Genomic DNA, 21582 nt, shown 5'->3' on the forward strand with positions numbered 1-21582 from the left:
TCTGACATTTTATCTTTCACCTGATGAGCGCCACACAAAATGGTGAGAGTTTTTGGAGCTTTTCTTTAATAACCACAGGGAGGTCTTGAGATATAGATATTCTGTGGCCATTTCACAGAAATTGCTTTTGTTTCTTGCTCGCATCTAACACTTTCTGGACATTTTGAAAGTTAAGGAGTTTAACATAGATTAGCCTAGGGATGTCAGAGAGCTGACTTTTATATAATGCATGGTGATCTCTTTCAATAATCATACCATTGGTGTTTTCACTCAAGTTTAACAGTGTGCTAAAGATCTGCTTGACCATTTCCAGGAGTTGACTTTGATCGTACTTTTCTGGTACACCTCTTATGAGAATATTATTTCTTCTGCTCCTCACTTTCTAGGTTGAGGAGCTTCTGTTGAATATTTATACAAGTACAGTGTTTTTGGCATTTAGCTCTTCTCTCAATATATCAAGTTGGTGCTCATTAGCTTGCATTTTTTCTTCAGTGCGATCCATATGTTCAGCAATTAGGCTAATTATATTATCAAACTTTGAGAGCTATTTGGAAAAATCTTGCACCGCTGATTGGAGTGGCATAAGGGCAAGTTTGAGTTCATCCATATGTATGGTATTTTCAGGTTTCTGTCTAGTATTCATTTTAGTTGGATCTTGCTGCTGTTTTATTACTCTCTGCCTTTTGGATATCACTTTTTTTCCGGAGAAGTTATCGCCGATAATTTTGTTTTTGAAGTTTGGGTTTCCATAATTTCTGACTCCTTAGACATACTGTATTGTTTACTCTTTTTTGAGAACAGTCTTTTGTCAGCCCTAATGGGACTCTTAGGCCCAGAATTTACACTTAGTGGAGAGACCTTTGAGAAATCCACAGGGTGTTTTAGCCATTTAAATGAAGAAAGAAGAGAGATACTCCACTCTGAGATCTAGGGCTGTATTTATGCTAACATTAGCTCACTAAAGCTATGTTTGTTTGTTAATTATTCTGGCTTTTAGACAGGTTTACTGACAGTTGGATAGGAGCTCCATGGAGAGGGTGCCTTCTAGATGACCACCATCATGGAATATCTTGGAAGATCTTTGTGTAACAACTTCCTGTGATGTCTACCCTCCGAGCAGTATTTTCAATCCAGGTATGGAAGGAAGGCAAGGCAAGGCTATGATTGCCAGCATGGTTTTGTTTATAGATATTATATATAAGAAGCAAGATGCTATAGAAGGTATTTGGCTGCTTTTGAGAGAAGAGAGGTTTTAGTAACTAGTCGTTGGCTTACTTGACCAAGCTAGTTTACTATCTTAAAGAGACACAGACCTAATTCCACTTTGCTTGTTCTATCTGGGTTTAGCTGATAAAATCTCAGATTTGTTAGTTTGGGAGAAGCTGAGTCTTTTAGTATTATAGAAGGAAGTTGTTTTATGTGCTACAACCTTGCAATGTACATTGATGAGTTCTCAACCTAATGCAGGCTCATTTTTTGAACTTTCTGTTCATGTAGCTAATTTGCGAAGGATCCAACTGTTGAAATACTAATTTTTCATTGTATCAGAGACTCTTAGTTATAAGTTAAGCCTGATGTTGCATATGATATAACACTTGTTGAAGCTCTGTAAAATATTCTAACTATGACACGATGTTCCACTAGTTGTTGTTTCCTATTGTTACTATTTAATGTTCTTTAAATGTCTGATTCTAGCACATATTTTAAGAGATCGATAATAACTTGCTTAAAGTGCAGAGCTTTTCAGTGAATACAAAACAGCCCATCACTGCACACTGTGCACAGGGTGTTAGTGTTCTTGAATCCTGGCTTATATGTCTACATCTTTTATATATTTGTCTTTAGGTAATTAAGTGACTAGTATATACCAAGCAGTACTAGATGCTATTCGTGCTACAGTGATCTGTGTTCTGTATGGTGGACAGTGCTTTTTGAGGCAGCTAGTCTGATGTACAACAGGGTATCACTGTCCACTTTATAGTAATGAAATGTTATGTACCTGAGTATGTGGAGTATTAGACATTTTATACATTACAGAGCCATCCAGTGCTGCGCAGCCAACATTTATAGTGTGCACTAAGTGTGCATTGTTGGTAAATGGAGTCCAATAGTATTAATACAATGGAAAGAAGGTAATACTTCATGTACTAAACAGAAGATTATGAATAGGTCTCTAACTACAAGTAGGATGTCACATGTTCAAGGCATGGATGTCAACAAAAAATATAATAGCATTTTATATTTTACAGCTTAGAAAGTCTTAATGCAATAACAACTGCCATACAGTGATTGGCCACCAAAGAACAGCATCAGGAATGCAGTAAGCACTATGCTTAGACTTTAAAAGTAGTCTGAATGAAGTGTCTATGTTGGTTTAATGACCTCCCACCACTCTTCTGCCGTGGCTGCTGAGAACTGCTGGGCACATGACAAGAGCTTAGCAGTGCTGAGCATGTACTTAACAATTGTTGTGCACTTTTCTGATGTTAGAAAGGTGGTTAACAAGTCTGTTTTTTCACTGATTTTAGAGTATAGTCACTGCTATCCATATCCTACATATGACTTTAACTGTAGGATCCCTTGATACCATCTAAAATGACAATTTAAGTATACAGCATAAGTTCTTAGTTTATAAATCTATTGATGGGGTTCACTAAGCCCCTAATTCCACTTTGTCACCTGTTCTGGAGTGAAAGGTACATGATCATCTACTTTGTTACATGCTCTGGGGCTTTAGTAAGTAAGTTATTTTATTGATCTGCATATGTGCCCAGTATGCCTTTGCAGTTAATCCCAGCCATTGATTTAAGTACATTGCTTTGTATTTACAGGCTTGGGACTCCGGAAAGAGACTCTGTAGCATTGAGACTCCCATAAGTATCAGAAAAAGTATTGTAGGTCTGTATATACAATACGGCTTATGCTACATGGAACACATATTGAAAGATACGTTTTGTACTACACAAAATTATCAAAGTCAAAGTCAATGTAAACTTTATTGTCATTTAGAACTGCACACATGAAGACTAAATGAAATGTTGTGCATCAGCTCATTTCTTGAAATTACAAAGGAAAGTGAAACAACACATACAAGTAGAGGAATAAACATAAATTGCTTAAAGTTCTTCTCTGTTACCAAAGGATTTATTGTTATGTGCCATAAGAAAGCTAGTTATCCCTTTTATTTTTCTTAATTTATTTTGTTATGCTGAACTAGACTCAACAGGACTTTGAGTAAAGATACCTCATGTTCTTGTTAAATCATATGAGGGATTTGATATTTTGCTTAGTATAGTTTGTTCACGTTTATTATATATTTCCCTCTATTTGTTGGTCAGAGCTAATTGAAGATGTCGAGTTTTCAGCTTGACATCATTTTCTATAATTATTTAAATCTCCGCTATGGAATAACTAAGTGTGTAACACAAGTCGCCAAGACATATGTCTTTTCACCTCATGAAGAGAAACCTTGTGTATTCATATTTGATACAGGTGATAAACTGTGTGTATAAAAGATTTAATTCATTTGCTTTAAGTGGCAATAATGGATTATGACTGATATGTTTTTTGGCAACATCTGGGATGTGAAACCAGAGGCTTAGACACACTGCCTAGAGCTATCTGATAGTGATTTATCGACAAGGATACACTATCTTAGAAAACATTCTATACCACTATTGACATTCAGTCTTTTGGAGCCTCCTCACACTGCCAACTTCAAATGGCTAAATGCTTATCCAGGAGCAATGTGGATCTCCTATGTAGGGTAGAAGAGGGCTATGATTAGGGTTAGGACAGTGGTGTATATAGGTTGTAGATATAGTTGTGTTAAAAAATGGATAGGTTTACCGTTAGCTAGAAGTTACACATCTACTTTTGATAAATCCTTGAAAGGTTCAGTTTTATGTGCAACTCTCCTCTTTTATACTCTTTCCAAGAACGTGGCTATGTGGTTAGGCGCAGGGATAGTTTTGAAAGAGGTAAGTGCTGCAAATTTGAAAAAAAAAGACCTTATCATACTCATCAAAATTGTTTCCTTGGGTCATTTGATATTATTTTTGTTTTTTGCCAATATAACACTGAGTTTAAGGCTTTGTCCTTTAGGTCTAATAAGATGTGAAAATTAGATTCTTGGAATGTAAGAGGGTTGCATGTCAAAAACAAGAAAAAATTACTGATGCATCTCCTTTTGAAGTCAGAGGCAAATATTTGTTCTATTCAAGAAGCTCACGTGGTTAAAGAAGATTGAAAATGGGAGACTAAGTAAATGGATAAAAGACATTATTATATCTGGAGATAGCTCTAACTCTAAAGGAGTAGTAACTATAATTAAAAAATCATTTCAGGTCCCAATTATTGATTTTGAAGCAGATCCAGGGGCCAGATGATGTTATTTTACAACTATGAACCCTCCGCTTGATAAACCTACCATATTTCTAAATATTTACAGCCCATGTACAAGACAGCAAGACTTTATCTTAGAAATTTATAATATATTATCCAAATTCCCTAATCATTACTATATCATTGGGGGGACTGGAATGTAGTAATAGACCCATGTTCGGATCGCTCCAGTAAAATGAAACCCTATAACACACAAGCCTCTCTTGCTTTGGCTGAACTCATTTCAGATTATAGTCTCATTGATCCTATTTCTTTTGGAGACGATATTCAAAGAAGTAATATTTACACATACTTTACTAAATGTCATAATTCTTGGTCTCGTCTGGACTTTTTTCTAATCTCAGAAATGTTAATAAAATGGGATGTAAAATATTCAGCTGAACCTAGGTTTTTATCAGATCATTCAAAAATAAGCTTAAAATAAACTTTGCACACAACTCAGCCAATAGAAATAAAGGATGCAATTGGTCCTTAAATAATAACCTGCTATATAACTCTGAAATAGTTCAAGAAATTCTAAAAACCTTATCAGAAGTTGAGGATAACCTTGACAAAACGAATAGTCCATACAATATTCAGTGGGCTGCATGTAAACGATGTTCAGAGGAATATTTATACTGAAAGCTTCCTATCTTAAAAAAGTAAAGACTGAAAAGGAAGGCAGATTAATCTCTGAAATGAAAGAGTTAGATAAGAAATAAAAAAAAATCAAAGCTCTGCTTCGGAACATTCAATTAATGAAAAACAAAGAGAACTATGTGAATTACATCAATTCAACTATTCCCTTCAGGAGTTAAGATTTATAGCTAAGTATTCTGAGTGGACACAAACCCCATCTAGAGCTTTAGCAAGATTAATAGAAAATAAACAGGAGGTTTCTAGAATAATCTTACTTTACCACCAAGATAAAGCAATCAAAACAGACCTACAAATTATAGAGTTATTTCAACAGGTTTACACTGAGATTTATGCTAGGAGCAATCAACAAGGCCCGGTTTTGGAGATAGAAGATTTCCTAGATAAACTTACATTTACTAAACTAAATGAAGATCAAAAAGCACTTTTCTCTGCCCCACTGAGTCATCAGGAAATCTCAGATGCCATCAGTAAACTTAAGCTAGGAAAAGCACGAGGTCCAGATGGTTACACTCCGGATTTTTATAAAACCTTCAAGCATAAACTGGTGCCTATCCTTTTTAAGGTTTACAATTGCATTTCCTTTGATGGCATTTCTGATCTTTACCTAAATATTTCCAAAACTATATTCATCCCCAAAAGCAACACAGATAAATCAAACCTGAATAACTATAGACCAATCTCCCTGATTAACATAGACATTAAAATCCTATCATCTCTGCTAGCTGAAAGACTCAAAAAGGTCATGTCCTCCCTAATATCCCCTGAACAATCTGGTTTTATGTGTAATAGGTATACTTGGGAGAACACCTTGACTTTAGAATCCTTAATAAATATTACAAAAAAAGAGAGAAATCCGAGATATGCACTGACAATAGATGCATGTAAAGCATTTGATAGGGTTAACTGGAGTTTTTTGTTTGCAGTGCAATCTCATTTCAATATCCCAAAAGACTTCATTAACATAATAAAAATAATATATTATAGTTCCTATATACACCTATACATCAACAAAAAATATTTAAATCTAATAAAAAATTCCAACGGGACAAGGCAAGACTGTCCACTCTCTCCCCTTCTTTTCAATTTATATATAGATCCCCTCTTCTTATATATCTTACAAAAAAAATTTGACTCAGTTCCCAGAGTCTTTCACACTAAAATAACTTTGTCTGCTTTTGCTGATGACCTTATTTATTTTGAACACCCAAACACAGATTTGAAGAAACTGGTTTCAACTTTAAATACTTTATCAAATGTTTCTGACTATAAAATCAATCATAATAAATCTCATATTTTCCCTATCAACCCCCTCAGTCATAAGGAGAGCTACTTCCCGAACTCCCCTTTTGACACAGTTTACTCCCTCAAATATTTAGGGATTTATTACAATCATCAGCATGCTTCCATTATGCACTACAATGTACTGAAATTATGGTGAGCTGTCTCACAAGACATGCATAGATGGCAACAGATGAAACTACCCATGCTGTCAAAAACAGCAATCATCAAAATGAACATCCTTCCAAAGTTGCTATATCATTTCAATGCATCCTTTGCTATCATTCCAATTAACTTCTTCACTAAGATTTATAAAGAACTTGGCAAATTTATCTGGTTCCCCAAAGGGGTTAGAGTTTCTTATCAAAAACATATATATACGAAAGACAGAGGGGATTTAAGTTTTCCTGATCTGCAGTTCTATTACAAGATCATATTTGCTAATAGAATCATTTTAATTGCTAATTACTACCTGGGCAATGAGTTGTGGACCCCCATATGGGTAAAGATGTGGCACAAACATGTATCTAGTAACAATTATAACCATAAAGCTCTTCCCTTTATAGAGCCGATAAATCTTAGGAATCTTAACATGAACATTATTTTAAAGTACAAAATTAAAATATTTCAAAAGTTGTGTAAATCTCTAAAACTAGATAAGGTTTTACATCTCCTTCAACCTATCCACTTAAATCCAAACATAAAAATGAATAACAAAATGGTCAGTCTTACTGACTATCCTCAAATAAAAGACTGCACTGTCTGGGACATTCATAAGTATAGGGACAAACCAATTTCAGAACTACGGAGAATATTAAACCTAAGCAAAAATACACTATTATACTATGCCAGTTAAGGAAAATTATCACAACTCTGTTAAGGATTATTGACATCAGTGAAACTGAGGTAAATAATATCTGTTTACAGCTCTATCCGGTAAGCAAAATACGCTAGCCTAATCTTATAAATTGATTTCTCTCATTAAATACCAAAGGATATATCTCTACTCAAGCTTTTGGGACCATCAAGGAACTGCTCTATCAGAAAACCAAAAATATCAGCAATCGAATCTACCCTCAAAATGTCTCCATTTAAAAAACTCTTATACACGCAATTTTTGATCAACAATAACTCATATTACACTCCCTCTATTTTAAATAAGTTTAATACTAAAGTCTCCCCTGCTTAGTCTTGCTGCTCCTATCCTCAGGCTGATATACTTCATGTTCTGTGGTTTTGCAGATATTCATATAATCTTTGGTGCTCTCTCAAACTACGCTTGGATAAAATGGGATACCACAAATCAACCCTATCTTGGGAAATGGCGATATTCCTTATTACTGAGCTCAAACTTTTAAATTTAAAACTGCATGTCCTAATTACTCTTTGTTTATTAAGTAAACTTTATGTAACTAAAAATTGGCTCGATCGCATCAAGCTTTCTTGGGAGGGTTTTAGAGCCATGGCAGTTAAGTATATAACCTCTCAAAAACTTATAATTAGAAGCATTAACAAACGAGTCTGTTTCCAGAAATTTTGGGAAACCCGCTTCGACCATATTTTAAAAGATTAGACAAAGGATGGAATTGAGTATCAACCGTCTTCTGGAATGCTTCCAATTGGGACCAGGAATTATTTATTTGTTTTCCTTTGTTGTTCCCCCTTTCAATAACATTTCCACTATAAGTGCATTTTGATGATTACTCTGTTATAAACTCTTACTTTTATATGCTCAACTTTTTAGTGACTCCAAGCAGCACTTTTGTAAATATTGTATATAGTTAGTAGACTTAGAGCTTTGTAATTATTCTGTTTTTGGTTCCTTTTTGAATTTCTTAAGTGTACTTGTTAAATGTTCAGTCCAATACTCTGCATTTATCTTGTCTGTATGTATTGCATAAAACAATAAACATTTTTATTGGAAAGAAAAGAGAGAGAGAGACACTTGTTTTAACAAGGCTAAAATATGTCAGTTTGGTGACCTAAAACATGAGTTGATAAAACAGGCTTGTGTGTGATATTAATTGTGCTGCAGTAAGAAAGATTTTGCTTCTTGACAGTGATTTAACATTGAGAAAAGCTGTAGAGATTTGTCAAATCCATGAAGTTACAGGAAAGGCACACAAGTATGCTTGCAAGTGATAAGAGTATGGTTTTGACCAGCTCTAGAGTGAATGTAGACAGCACGCAACACATGCGTGGCAAACAGAAGAAGGCCTAAGCACATGGCAGTCACAGCACCTGCTGTTTTTTCATGGAAACCACAAAGTGTTCCAACAAGTTCTAAGAAGGGTGCATGCTCAGTGCAGTACAAATATAAGTCAGCAAAACCCAAGTCCAAAATTATTGTTAACAGTCATAATTGTGGACCCAATCATAAGTCTAAAAGAGAGAAATATTTAGCATTTGTTCAGCAATGCCACAAGTGTAAAAAAATGGAATAATTTTCAAAAGTTTTGCAAATCAAATAAACCTCACACAGTTATAAAGAAAGGTCACTCAAGAAAGCAAACTGATCAAGTAGAATTGCAGCAGTCCACTTTCTATGTAGATGGTGTATCAGTAGTTGGTGAAAAGGTTGATGCAGTGAATTTATTAACAAGAAATGAAGTGTTTCGTACTGTCCAGATCAATGGTAAACCCACCGAACTCAAAGTAGACACTGGTTCAAAGTGTAATGTTATGTCAGCAGATACTTTAGCTAAAGTGAGAGCTAATGAACAACTCAATGTGGTCAGTTGTGTGAAACTTGTTGCTTATGGAGGTGAAGAAATTCAAACCGAAGGTTCAGTAGTACTTTCATGTTATTTGGCCAGGATCTGTTACAACTTGTTATTCTATGTAGTTTGAAGACCTGTACAGTCCTTATTGGGTCTCAGATACAGCTTGAGAATGAATCAGCTTTCTTTTACCAAGAAGTTCATCAGATAAGCACATATCCCAGTTTTAATTTCTCCAAAGCCATTTTCTCAGAGTATGCTGATGTTTTCGATGACAAGTTGGGCAAACTTCCAATTGTGTATTCTATGAAGTTAGACCCAGAGGTCAGTCCAGTGGTAAGACCTGCTAGAGATGTTCTGGTAGCTATGCAGGATGGAGTCAAAGCTCAGTTGGATAAAATAGTGCAACAAGGTGCAATTTGTCCCATTACAGAACCAACTGAATGGGTGTCGTCCATGGTAGCAGCTCACAAAAAAGGCTCAGATGAAATCAGAATATGTATTGACCCAAGAGATTTGAACAAAGCATTGAAGAGACTGCATCATCCAATGCGCACAGTCAAAGAAGTTGCAGCCCTAATACTGGATGCCACTGTTTTTTCTGTCTTAGATGCAAAGAGTTCATTTTGGTAAGTGATACTTGATAAAAATCTTGATTACTGACTATTTTCAGTATGCTGTTTGGCAGATATAGATTCAAAAGGATGCCATTTGAAATAAATTCTGCAAGTGAAGTCTTTCAGCATGCAGTGGAGCAAATTTTTTTCAGGATATCCCTGTGCCATAATAGTAGATGATTTATTGTTTGGAGGCAATGGTGAAGCACAGCATGACAGAAATCTTAAGAGAGTTCTAGACAGATCACGTGAAGTGAATTCAAAGCTCAATCATCTGAAGTGAAAATTCAGACTACCAGAAGTCACATATGTTGACCATTTATTTACTAGTACTGGCTTACAACCAGGCCTGTCTGAACAGACAGCCATTCTTGAGATGCCAGCACCAGATAATGTTCAAGCTCTACAATGTTTTCTTGGTATGGTCAAGGCAAGTTTATATCAGACTTCAGTGAGATGGCAGCACATTTGAAAGAGCTGACACAGAAAAATGTTCCATGGTCTTGGTTAGAACAGCACCAGAAAGTGTTTGATGACCTTAAGTGGAAAATTGCCACCTCACTTACATTAAGATACTATGATGTTAACAAACCAGTAACCCTTTCCTGTGATGCTTCAAAATTTGGTCTTGGTGCAGTCATTCTTCAAGAAGGTAGACCAGTAGCCTATGCATCAAGAACTCTTACTCAAACTGAGATGCAGTATGCATAAATTGAGAAACAACTTTTGGCAATAGTGTTTTCATGTTCCAAGTTTCATGATTATATTTATGGTCGAGCTATTCAGATTGAAACTGATCCTTAACCTCTAGTTACTATATTAAAGAAACCTGTGCATTCTGCTTCAGCGAGATTAAAAATAATGATGCTCAAATTGGAAAAGTACAACTTCAAAATGGTCTAGACAAAAGAAAAACTTCTTTATCTGGCTGATACCCTATCCAGATTACCCAGATTGCCCAAAAATACAATGGAACAGCTTCATGAAGAGAATTTTGACTTTGACATAATGGAAGTGCATAATTTTTCTACCACAAGACTTGATGAGCTGAGAGATCATACAAAGACTGGCCCAATTTTGCAAAAGCTCAATCACTGCATTAATGTTGGATGGCCATCAAAGTGATCTAGTGTACCACCTGAAGTGCAAACTTATTTTCCTTACAGAGATGAGATGTTGATGGAAGATGGCATTATTTTCAAAGGTCCTTAAATTACTGTTCCTGTTTTCTTACAACATGAATATATCCAGATTTTGCATTGTGGTTACCCAGATTCCGAATCTATCAAAAGAAGGGCAAGAGGACTAGTATTTTGGCCTTCTCTAGCAAAAGACATTGATACAGTATTTTCATCTTGTTCAGTGCGTAATAGTACTAAACCGCATCAGCAAAAATAGCCATTTCAGCTAAGTCAAGTTCCTGAACTGCCTTGGTCAATAGTAGCCACTGACATATTCAAGTGGAACAATCAGCATTGCTTGGTATTGGTAGACTCTTATTCGAACTGGTTTGAGATTGATCTTCTACCTAACCTAACATCCACTGCTGTTATTACCAAGTTGAAACTTCATTTCTCAGTCCATGGTGGTCCACACTTTCTGACAATGGTACTCAATGCAAAAGAATGGGACTTTGTGCATGATACTAGTAGTCCAGAATATGCACAGTCAAATGGTCTAGCTGAACGTGCAGAGTGCAAAGCAATTACTTGAGAGGTCACAATGTGAAAATACTGATGTCTGTTTGAATCTACTTAATCTCAGAAACATGCCCCGTGATGATGTACTTGGCTCACTTGCTCAGAGACTTCTATCTAACCAAACCAGAACAACATTGTCTATCAGTTCCAGTTTGTTGAGGCCTAAAGCTAAGAATAACCAGACTATTAGATCTCACCTATTTAGAAAGCGTTCTTTCCAGAAGTCCAGCTATGACAAATTGTGCAGATTTCTTTCTCCATTGAAAGAAGGACAGACAGTGAGGATACAAATGGCAAAAGGTTTCAACCAGATTGGTCAGGTTACATGTATATGTACCAAGCCAAGATCCTACTTTGTAGAATATGTGGGTGTGGAGTACAGGAGAAATCGCAGACATCTTCTTCTTCCTCCTGTATCAGAATCAATATCGCAGCATTGTTCCTGTGATACTGAATCTAGATCTCAGAGCAACCTAGACAATGTTCCTGTTCCAGAACATGTCTTAACTTCTACTTCCATTTATAATGATGTTCCAGATGTCCCAAAAGTTGAACATTCCACAGAGACAGTCCCAGTTGCTTAGTTTGATTCTAGTTTCTATGTCAAACGGTTTAGTCATATTTCTAGACCTGGTGTGAAATGCACACTGACCTGGACTTAACTGTATATATGTGTATTTAGTTTTGTATAATTGCATGATCAGGAATTAGTTATATTGATTGCATGTCACTTACTGTTTAACATTGCAAGTTTATTTCTCAAAGAGGGAGGATGTAGAACAGAGTGTATGTGCTGTGTCTTTAAGAAGGATTTCAAGGACTGAACATGCATATATAAATAGCAAGCACATCCTATACTCAGTGCCATTTTGAGAGTGCAGCCAGAGAGTGAACATGTATGAATGCAATAGCTAGTTTGTTTATAAGTTTATCTAAGTTAAAGTATTAAGACCCAATCCTGATGTGTTTGTACATATAAAAACTGCTTGAACAAAACCCACAAAGTCTTGTCTATTGTGTCCTAACTAGATGAGTGACACCTATCATTTGCTGAAGTTCCTGTTGAGTGTCAGTTTGTAGAGCCACATTATTTTTATACAGTAGCTTTGTTATTTTTTTCCCTCCTAAACTATTTGCTAATGTTGTCTATAAACAGTATGAGCAGTAGTGGGCTTAAAGCTGATCCCTGATACATACCTACTCCTACTTGGGACCTCTCTGATCCCAAACACTGTTCATAATGTAGTCCATCAACAGTATGAACAGTAGTGGACTTAAAGCTTATCCCTGATACATACCTACTCCTACTTGGGACCCCTCTGATCCCAAACACTGTTCATAATGTAGTCCATCAACAGTATGAACAGTAGTGGGCTTAAAGCTGATCCATGATACATACCTACTCCTACTTGGGACTCCTCTGGCACCAAACACTGTTCATACTTGTGTCATTAGATCATGTTACATCACCTGCACTAATCCTACCAGTTCTTACAGGACTTTGATCCATTGCAAGACTGCCCAAACAGCTTTCCTGGAACCTTGTCAAATGCTTTTCCTAAGTCTGGGAATGCCCAGTCGGACCCTTTCCAGTGTTTTTGGAAAACAGACTACCTCTTTAAGTTAAAGAGGTGTGTAGTGCCTGAGTAACTTGCAGGATATCTTTCTGACAAATCAATAACTATCCTACAGTTCCTCTCAGCTGGATCAACTTCACTAACTGAATACCTTTGCTGATATTTTGTATGCTTCACATACATCTTAGAATATAGTTCTGCTTTGACCCACATATGTAAACTTGAATGTAGGTTATATTTAATGCCAAGCATCGAGTATGCTTATGTTTTCTTGGCTATAATTGATACTGGTATCACAAGTACACTGCACTGTTTAAACGTGTGGCTATATATGCATTCTTGCTAAGACTGTATATGTCTGTATTGTTTTTACCATACCTACTTAATCATTTCAATCCCTTCCTTCACTCCGCTAACAATATCTGTGTATCCTAACCCCCCCCCTTTTCCTTTAGCTTGCACTAACACAGAGCAACTATAGACTCTGTCCTCACTCAACCATCTCAGCCCTGTCTCTCTCCCTGCTTCTCTCTGTACCCTTACTCAGTTTACAGACATGGTGATTACCCTCATCTACCCTCCTCTCATTTATTTTATTTTAACTAGGTTATAACACCTGTTCTGTTTAGCAGAGCAGAACACAAGCTCTACCAAAGCTCTGTCTGAAGCCATAACACTGCTTTCCAAAGAGACACAATGGTTCTGCAGTAGGTTAACCTTTTACATGTATTTCACCCTGTCAAATATATTTACTGCTATAGAATTATATGTAAAAGGCTGCTTGCACATCACCAAGCCGAACTACTGCTTTACTCCAACCTCCTCCATCCTGTACCATCCCCACTTAGCTATACTATCCTATCATAAAATCCCATATGGTTATTCTCCCCTCCTGATCTTGTGTCTTCTCTTATCCATAGCTACTCTCATTTCAGCATAATTACATTTACTTCAATAGCTTTCAATACTGTTCTCCTGTTTCCAGCTGTTTCCAGTGTTAGCTGTCTTTTTATTCTCCTATACCAGATATATATGTAATCACTACCTTCCTATCAGTAGACTCATAAACTTGGGGTAGAGAAGTATGTCCCTTTCCCTCTAACAGATCCCTTTCACACATAGTGTACTCTTCCCCAGGCAAAACTACTACCCCTCATCAACTAGCCCCACTCACTCCTTCATTATTGATTCTTTTCTGTGGTTGGTCTGTTGCACCAGTCTCATGTAGACCACTCCATTTCACCCTCACCAAGCTCAGACTCACTCAGCTTCCCTACCCTACGACCAAATGCCACCCGCACCCACTACACCTACACTTATACTTACATAAGGTCCAGCCAATCTTCCCTGAACTAATCACTACCTCCCTCCAATCTTCCTTTTAAACCAGTCACTACCACAATAATCACCCCTTCTATCCACCTCCACACTATAAACAACTAAACACCTACTTACTCCACCCATATACTCCACACTTTAAATAGTTCACTACATTCTAGATCCCAAGCATGTACCACTACCCCCACAATAATACTGTTATCCACAATAACCTCCATAGCAATAATACTAACACACACATCACTTCTGCATCTTAACCCAAGAACAGTTACTCTCACTGATACATATTCTTCCATCTACAAATACACCATCACAGCTTCCAGAATATCTCCTCTCAACTGTTTCCATGCAACTTACCTATAACGTAGTCCCTAAACTCCTAGACTCTGCACATAGCAAACTCTATTTCATACCTCTTACATCCACCCCCACCAAAAAACTGAACAATATACACTCCTACCTAATCTATCTACTATTACAATGCAGGGGCATCCATCCTAACCCTGGCCCTACCACTAATCATACCGACAGAACACCCCCATAAAATATTAAACTTTATGACCCTCAATATCAGAAGGCTGGACAACAAAATATCCCCCCTTCATGCCTAGATAGATCAGAACAAGCCTGACATACTAGCCTTTAATGACACCTGGTTAAATCCTAGTATACCTGACTCTAAACTCCTACCTCCTAACTACAGCTTATTCAGGTCTGACAGAATCATAGGAAAGGTAGAGGCATAACATTACTCTTCCCTGACAACCTTAACATCACACCATATATAAACAATAGCTTTACTGTTTCCTCAGCAGAATTGCTGACATCCTTCCTAAACCTTAATACTACAAAGATAATCTGTATAATTGTTCTCTACATACCCCCAGGTCATCACACCCCTATTCTAGAAGACTTACTCTCCTGGACCACACAAACATTTCAACATGAAACTATCATTTAAGCAGACATCAAAATAGACTGCCAAACAATCATAGCAGAACCTCCCACAAACAACAGCAACCTATATGTTTTTTTTTCTCAGCTGATTTCCTGCCCTACTAGGTACAAGGAACACTACACTCAACAATCTGTCTTAGACGGGAACATGGTATCACACCCTTCTAACATTACCAATGCTGGTACATATCCAAACTCCCTTAGTGACCACATACCTGCTTTGCCATTCAAGTAAACTCTCGCCCTCCAAAACCTCACACTCTAAAAACAGGTTATAATCTCACTAACTTCTCCAAAGACATGTTTAATGATCTACTTTACAAAATAAACTGGTCATCTCTAAAGGTGCTGCCACTAGATGAAGCAGTACACTACTTTAATAACTGCTTCCTAAAAGTACTAGATACCGTAGCTCCAGTTCTCACCAAAAGAATCAAAAAAAGAATCCCATACCCTGGCTAACTAAGGAATGTAAGAACCTAATGAAAAAAGGGATGCAGCCTGTGTCCTATGGAAACAAAGCAACAAAAAAATGATCTAATTACTTTCAAGCAGCTACATAACCAAGCTAAAAAAATAAATTACCAAAGATAAACAGCTATACTGTAGTCACCTACAGCAGAAACATAAAACCAATCAAAAATAAATTCTGGTCCACTGTCACAACACTACTCCATCCCAGAACTAAAAATGAAACCAAGATTTCACTCAATGCCCCACCTCTCAAATTGCTGAACATTTTAATATCCACTTCATAAAAATCTATAACTGATGACATCACTAAAAACACTAATACCTGCCTCTCATCCTCTTTATCTACCCCTAATAATCCCCATTCATTTGGTCCAGAGCCTCCCTACCCTCATTGTACAGAACCCCCTTCTGAGAACCATCCCACGTTCTTTCTTCAGCCAATGCCTACAAGCCTTATTAATAGATTATTGCACAAACTCAAACCCTCTTCTACTACCACTGAGAACCTTCATCCTACATACCTAAAACTAGCAGCTGACACCATAGCATACACAATCAGCATCCTGATCAGTCGATCCATATCTAAATTCATAGCATACTGCTTCAGGATCCTGATCAATCGATCCATATCTGACCTCAATACCCATTCACCATCCTCATCAATTGATCCATATATGACTCCATAGCATACACAGTCAGCATCTTCATCAACTGATCCATATCTGACTCCATAGCATATCCAGTCAGCATCTTGATCAATCTATCCATATCTGAAGCTACAGGATCTAACATCTGGAAAAAGTCCCATATCATACCCATTCAAAAAGGAGGCCACTCCACTGAATGTGCAAATGTTCATCCCATAACTATACTTTCTCCCATCTATATACTGGAAAAATGTATTCATCTTCAACAACCTTCTTACAAACACACAGCATGGCTTTTGTCCTGGCCACAGCACAACTAAAGCGACAGTTTGTCATGTATCTTCTCTTTTTCATGGCCTCTCAAAGGCATTCAATACTGTGTCACACTTTTTACTTTTGAACAAGCTCTCTAACTAAGGAGTTACCTCACCTACACTAAACTGGTCCCACAGTTACTTATATAATCAAAACAAGCTGTAAAATGGTCAAACATTATCTCCCCTTTCTAGCAAATCCCACAGGAGTCCCACAAGGATCCATCCTATGACCCATACTTTTTACTAATGACCTACATACTGCATCTACTATGGAAGACACATTGAATACGCTGATGATTCCACAGTAATCTGTACCTACTCTCACATGATATCTCAGCTTCTCTCTTTTATTCAACAAACTTTTTTCTGTCATAGAATCCTGACTTACTAACTGCCAGCTATTCCTCACCCCAAAAAAGTAACCTGCTTCTTTTTTAGTGAAAGAACTGTACTACTAACCTAAACTACTTCAAAATTCTGTCTGCTGACAACACCATCATTGAAACTGTCCACCACACTAAGATACTAGACGTAGTCATAGACAATCACTTATGGTTTGATCTCCATAGTAAACAAAATATAAAGAAAATCCACCAGAAACATGGCACACTATACAGAAACAAACACACCCTAAACTGTTTTAAAAACTCCCTCACCAAAACTTCCCTCCCTGCTTTCTGGCGCACCAGTACTTACCAACTTACAGAGCTCCTTTAGATCCAAAATGGAACAGTGCTATAATAAAGTGACTAAGTTTGCCACCAGCTCAAAAACTAGAACCCACCATTGTTCGGCACAAAAAAAAAAAAAAAAACACACCATTGTTTGGCACAAAAAAAAAACTAAACTTTCTAGAATTCCTGAAATACCTACTATATACCTACTAACATGCCCCAACATGGTCTATAAACCTCTAGCCTGCCCAGCATTAAATAACATTGTTAAGCATTACAACCTAAACAGAAAACTTAGGTCTTCAGATAAAGATCTTCTCTTTATATCCAAATCCTCTAAGACAGCTGGGCAAAGCCTCTACTTCCGTTATGTTGCAAAAGCATGAAACTCACTTCCACTAGTACTACTAACCTACTTACCTTTAAATCCATACTGAAGCAACACATGATCAACTCCTGGCTGTGGCTTTGCTCTGACCCAGGCTAATCTCTTCTGCAGATCAGACAGGACTGAATCTCTCTTTCATTCTCTCTCTGTCTGTTACTTGTATATCTTGTAATATTGTGTTTTCTTGCTAATATAAATGTCTGATTACCATCTGCCTCATAACAGTGTACCCGCTTACTTGTAACTCTTGTAATTTTTATGTTATCTGCATAAAGTTTGTACATTCTTTGTATGTAAATTGGAGATTTTCTCCCTGGGTCTCTGCTGAAAATGGGTTCTTTCTGACCCATTCGGAGTATCCCAGTAAACAAATATCAAATAAATAAATAAAGAAATATAATCATGACCTAGGTCCAGGGCCATCAACAAAGCCAATAAAGTAGCATAAAGAATTTAGAGAGATGACTGTGACATATCTTGTATCAAACAGTAAACCTAGAACATATGCATAAGTAAATGCTTTTAATTTGTTATTTACTTACTTACTTATTTTTCCTGACAAAATTACTGCTCTTGACATGTGTCACTGGCAGAACAAGTAGCACACTTGACTTTGGTGCTGAAAGAACAGAAATCTGTGGGTTCTATTCCCACTCCAGATAACTGGATTGCTAACAAATGTCCTGCAGCATTGAGGGTACCCCACTTCTGAGTATTCTACTCTCCAGATGAGATGTTAATCTGAGATCCCACCTGGCCAAGTTGGTAGTAGCTCTGATAGATATAGAAGATCCCACAGCACCTACTGAAAGGAGTAGATTTTTTTTATTTATATATGCATAGCTTATGTACAATGCTTAATGTTTACATATCTACATTACTTACATATATTTTCAACCTTTACATTTTATACATTACTTTAACTGTGCCCCCCTGTAGTCTACAACCAGAACTGATTTTTCTCCAAAATCTTTGCCAACACCTGTTTTCCATTATACTTGAATTCATTAACTCTTTCACTTCATAGTATCCATATAACATAAGATATAATTCCGTCCATTTCTTTGGCTTCTTTTTTTGACCACCATAAAAATCAAACTTGGTCATATTCATGTTTATCTGTCCCAATTTTTTATATTCCTTTAACATATTACATTTGCATATTTCATTCCATAAATAGTTTTTCCTTCATACAATTCAAAAACACATGTTCAGTAGTTCCATATTCCCCACATGCATGGCACATTCTATCTTGTGTCATTTTATATGGCATATTTGCCTTAACAGCCAAATTTCTTATGGACAATCTCCATAAGAAATCATTGCATTGATGAATCTTTTTATACCATTTAAATTGCATTTTAACTGCCCTCTTTTTCTCTATTTCTAAATCTTTCCATGGATCAATATAGTAAAAAGCTTTCATACTATTCTGGTACCAGTGTTGTCTGTCCTTCTCAGATTTATCAGTTTTTAATTTCCATAACATGATTTTATTTTGGTACTCTTTACTTTATTAATTTACATCTTCTTTAAGTCATTTACCTGCCTCCATTTTCCCTAAACACTGGATACTTGTTTTTGACAATAATATTAATAATATTTTCTCATTTGACGTAACATTCCAAGGATATATATATTCACTGATGCTGCACCTGCACTGTGCCCAGTAATGACTAATTCTGCAATTTGTATGAGGATACGCGTATTGGGAACATATCTGAATACAATTGTAGACTTTTTTTTATAAGACCCATTGCTCCTACTACTATTGGAACTGCCTGGGTATCTTTCTTTCACATTGCTCTCATTTCTGCCTGCAGATCCTGATACATTAGGACTTTGTGTCTCTCTGTACACAAGACACTGTAATCACTGGGTGTAATAATTTCAATGATCAATGCTAGTTTTGTCTTCTTTTCATGGACCACTATATCTGGTTTTCTAGCATCTATCTTTTTAACTGCTCGTAATGGTTGATCCCATGTGATGTAGACTTCATCATTTTCTATCATACTTTGTGGCTCATGTTTCCAGTGTTTTTCAGCCACTTCAGTACCATAATGTTTGCAGAATCCCCAGTGTAACAGCCTTTCCACATTATTATGCCTTTCAGTATACAGTCCTTCTGCCATAAGTATGTCACAACCAGCAATGAGGTGTGTGACTGTTTCCAATTCTGTTTTACAAAACCTAAATTTTTCTGTTTCTCCCACATGTTCAATGGACTTTGCAAACCAACATGTACGTAGCCCACTGTCTTGTGTCACCAATATTAACCTTTCATCTCTTGGTTTGAATTCACCTCTCCCTAAACATTCCTGTATTTGTTTCTGAGCAACATGAGGTTCTTCCAGAAGTTTTCTATACTTGCAACTATACCTATGCATTTTCCACATTTCCTGCCTTCTCATCTGATCCTTCTTTTGTTTTTTGGCACATTCAGTTGCTGCCTGATTTTTATCTACTTGTGATTTGATTTCCATTCCTGGTGGATGTCAATATGTTTCTGCTAGCCTAAGCAGGGAAGTCATTTTAGATTTATTCTCCTCATGTTTCACAACTTTCACTACATTTGGATCTTGTGAGGTCAATAGATATGTGTGGAGTCCCATGATTCAGATCAAAACAAGTAATCAATTTCATGGAGGCCCATCCTTCCTTCGGAATGGTTAATATACAATCTTGCTATACACTGATTTTTATAAACCATTCAGTGAGCATGAAGCATCCTTCTTGTTTTCCTATCTAATTTATCCAATACATTTTGGGGCCAGTCAATCACTCCAAAACTGTAAGTTAGGACAGGAAGAGCAAATTAGTTTATAGCTTGGATTTTGTTCCTAGATGTCAGCGCTGTTTTCAGGATTAATTTAAGTTTTCCAAAGTATTCCTTGATAAGTTTTATTTGCATTTCTTCATGTTTTATTGTTGATCCTTCATCAATTCCCAAATATTTATACACTCCCTCTTGCTCAAGTTCTATTATATCATATTCTTGTCCAAACTGATGTTTTCCTGGTGCTTCAGTTTTCCTGCTTTAAATGTTTCTTTTTGCACATTTATCAAGACCAAATGGCATTTTATATCATCTGGAAAAGTTTTGACAACTTGCAGTTGTGCTTTCAGTTCCTCATCTGATGCACTATACAGTTTTAAATCATTGACAAAGAGAAGATGAGAGATCTTTTACACTTTGTTGTTTTCTAGGAACCAAATTATAGCCATGGCCTAAACTGTTAAGTAGACAGCTTAATGGGTTAAGGGCAAGGCAGAATAGCAGCAGTGACAGGGATCCACCCTGGAATATCCCCCTTTGAATTTTTATCCCTGCAATAATAGTTTGCCCTTTATCATGGCTTAATTGCAAAGTGGTCAGACACTGTTTCATGGTCACTGCAATGTAGTTGATCAGTGTAGGGTGACTCATACATTTTAAGCACTCTTTTATCCAGCGATTTCAGATACTATCAAATGCTTTTTTGTAGTCGATCCATGCCATACTTAGATTCTCCCCCTTTCTACAGTTCTCCAGCATGACTTTATTTAGAAACAAATAATCATTTCTTCCATATGACTTTCTTTTATTGCCCTTTTGATCTGTTGCCATAATTGAGTTTTCTTCTATATGACTATAAATTCTGTCGGCATCAATTCCAGAGCATAGTTTATATGTTGTTAGAAGGCATGTTATTGATCTATAGGAGCATTGTTTTTACTGTTTTTAGCTAGGTTGGTGTCTGTTTGGGGTGTGCATATAAATAGTTCTTACTCATGGATAAATCTTCATGCAAAGATGTTAATACTTTTAACCAGAAGTTAGGTATTGCATCTGGGCCTGGGTGCTCCAGT

This window comes from Protopterus annectens, chromosome 9.part0 (genome assembly GCF_019279795.1).
Source record: "Protopterus annectens isolate FY-2018-M chromosome 9.part0, PAN1.0, whole genome shotgun sequence".
NCBI lineage: Eukaryota > Metazoa > Chordata > Ceratodontiformes > Protopteridae > Protopterus > Protopterus annectens.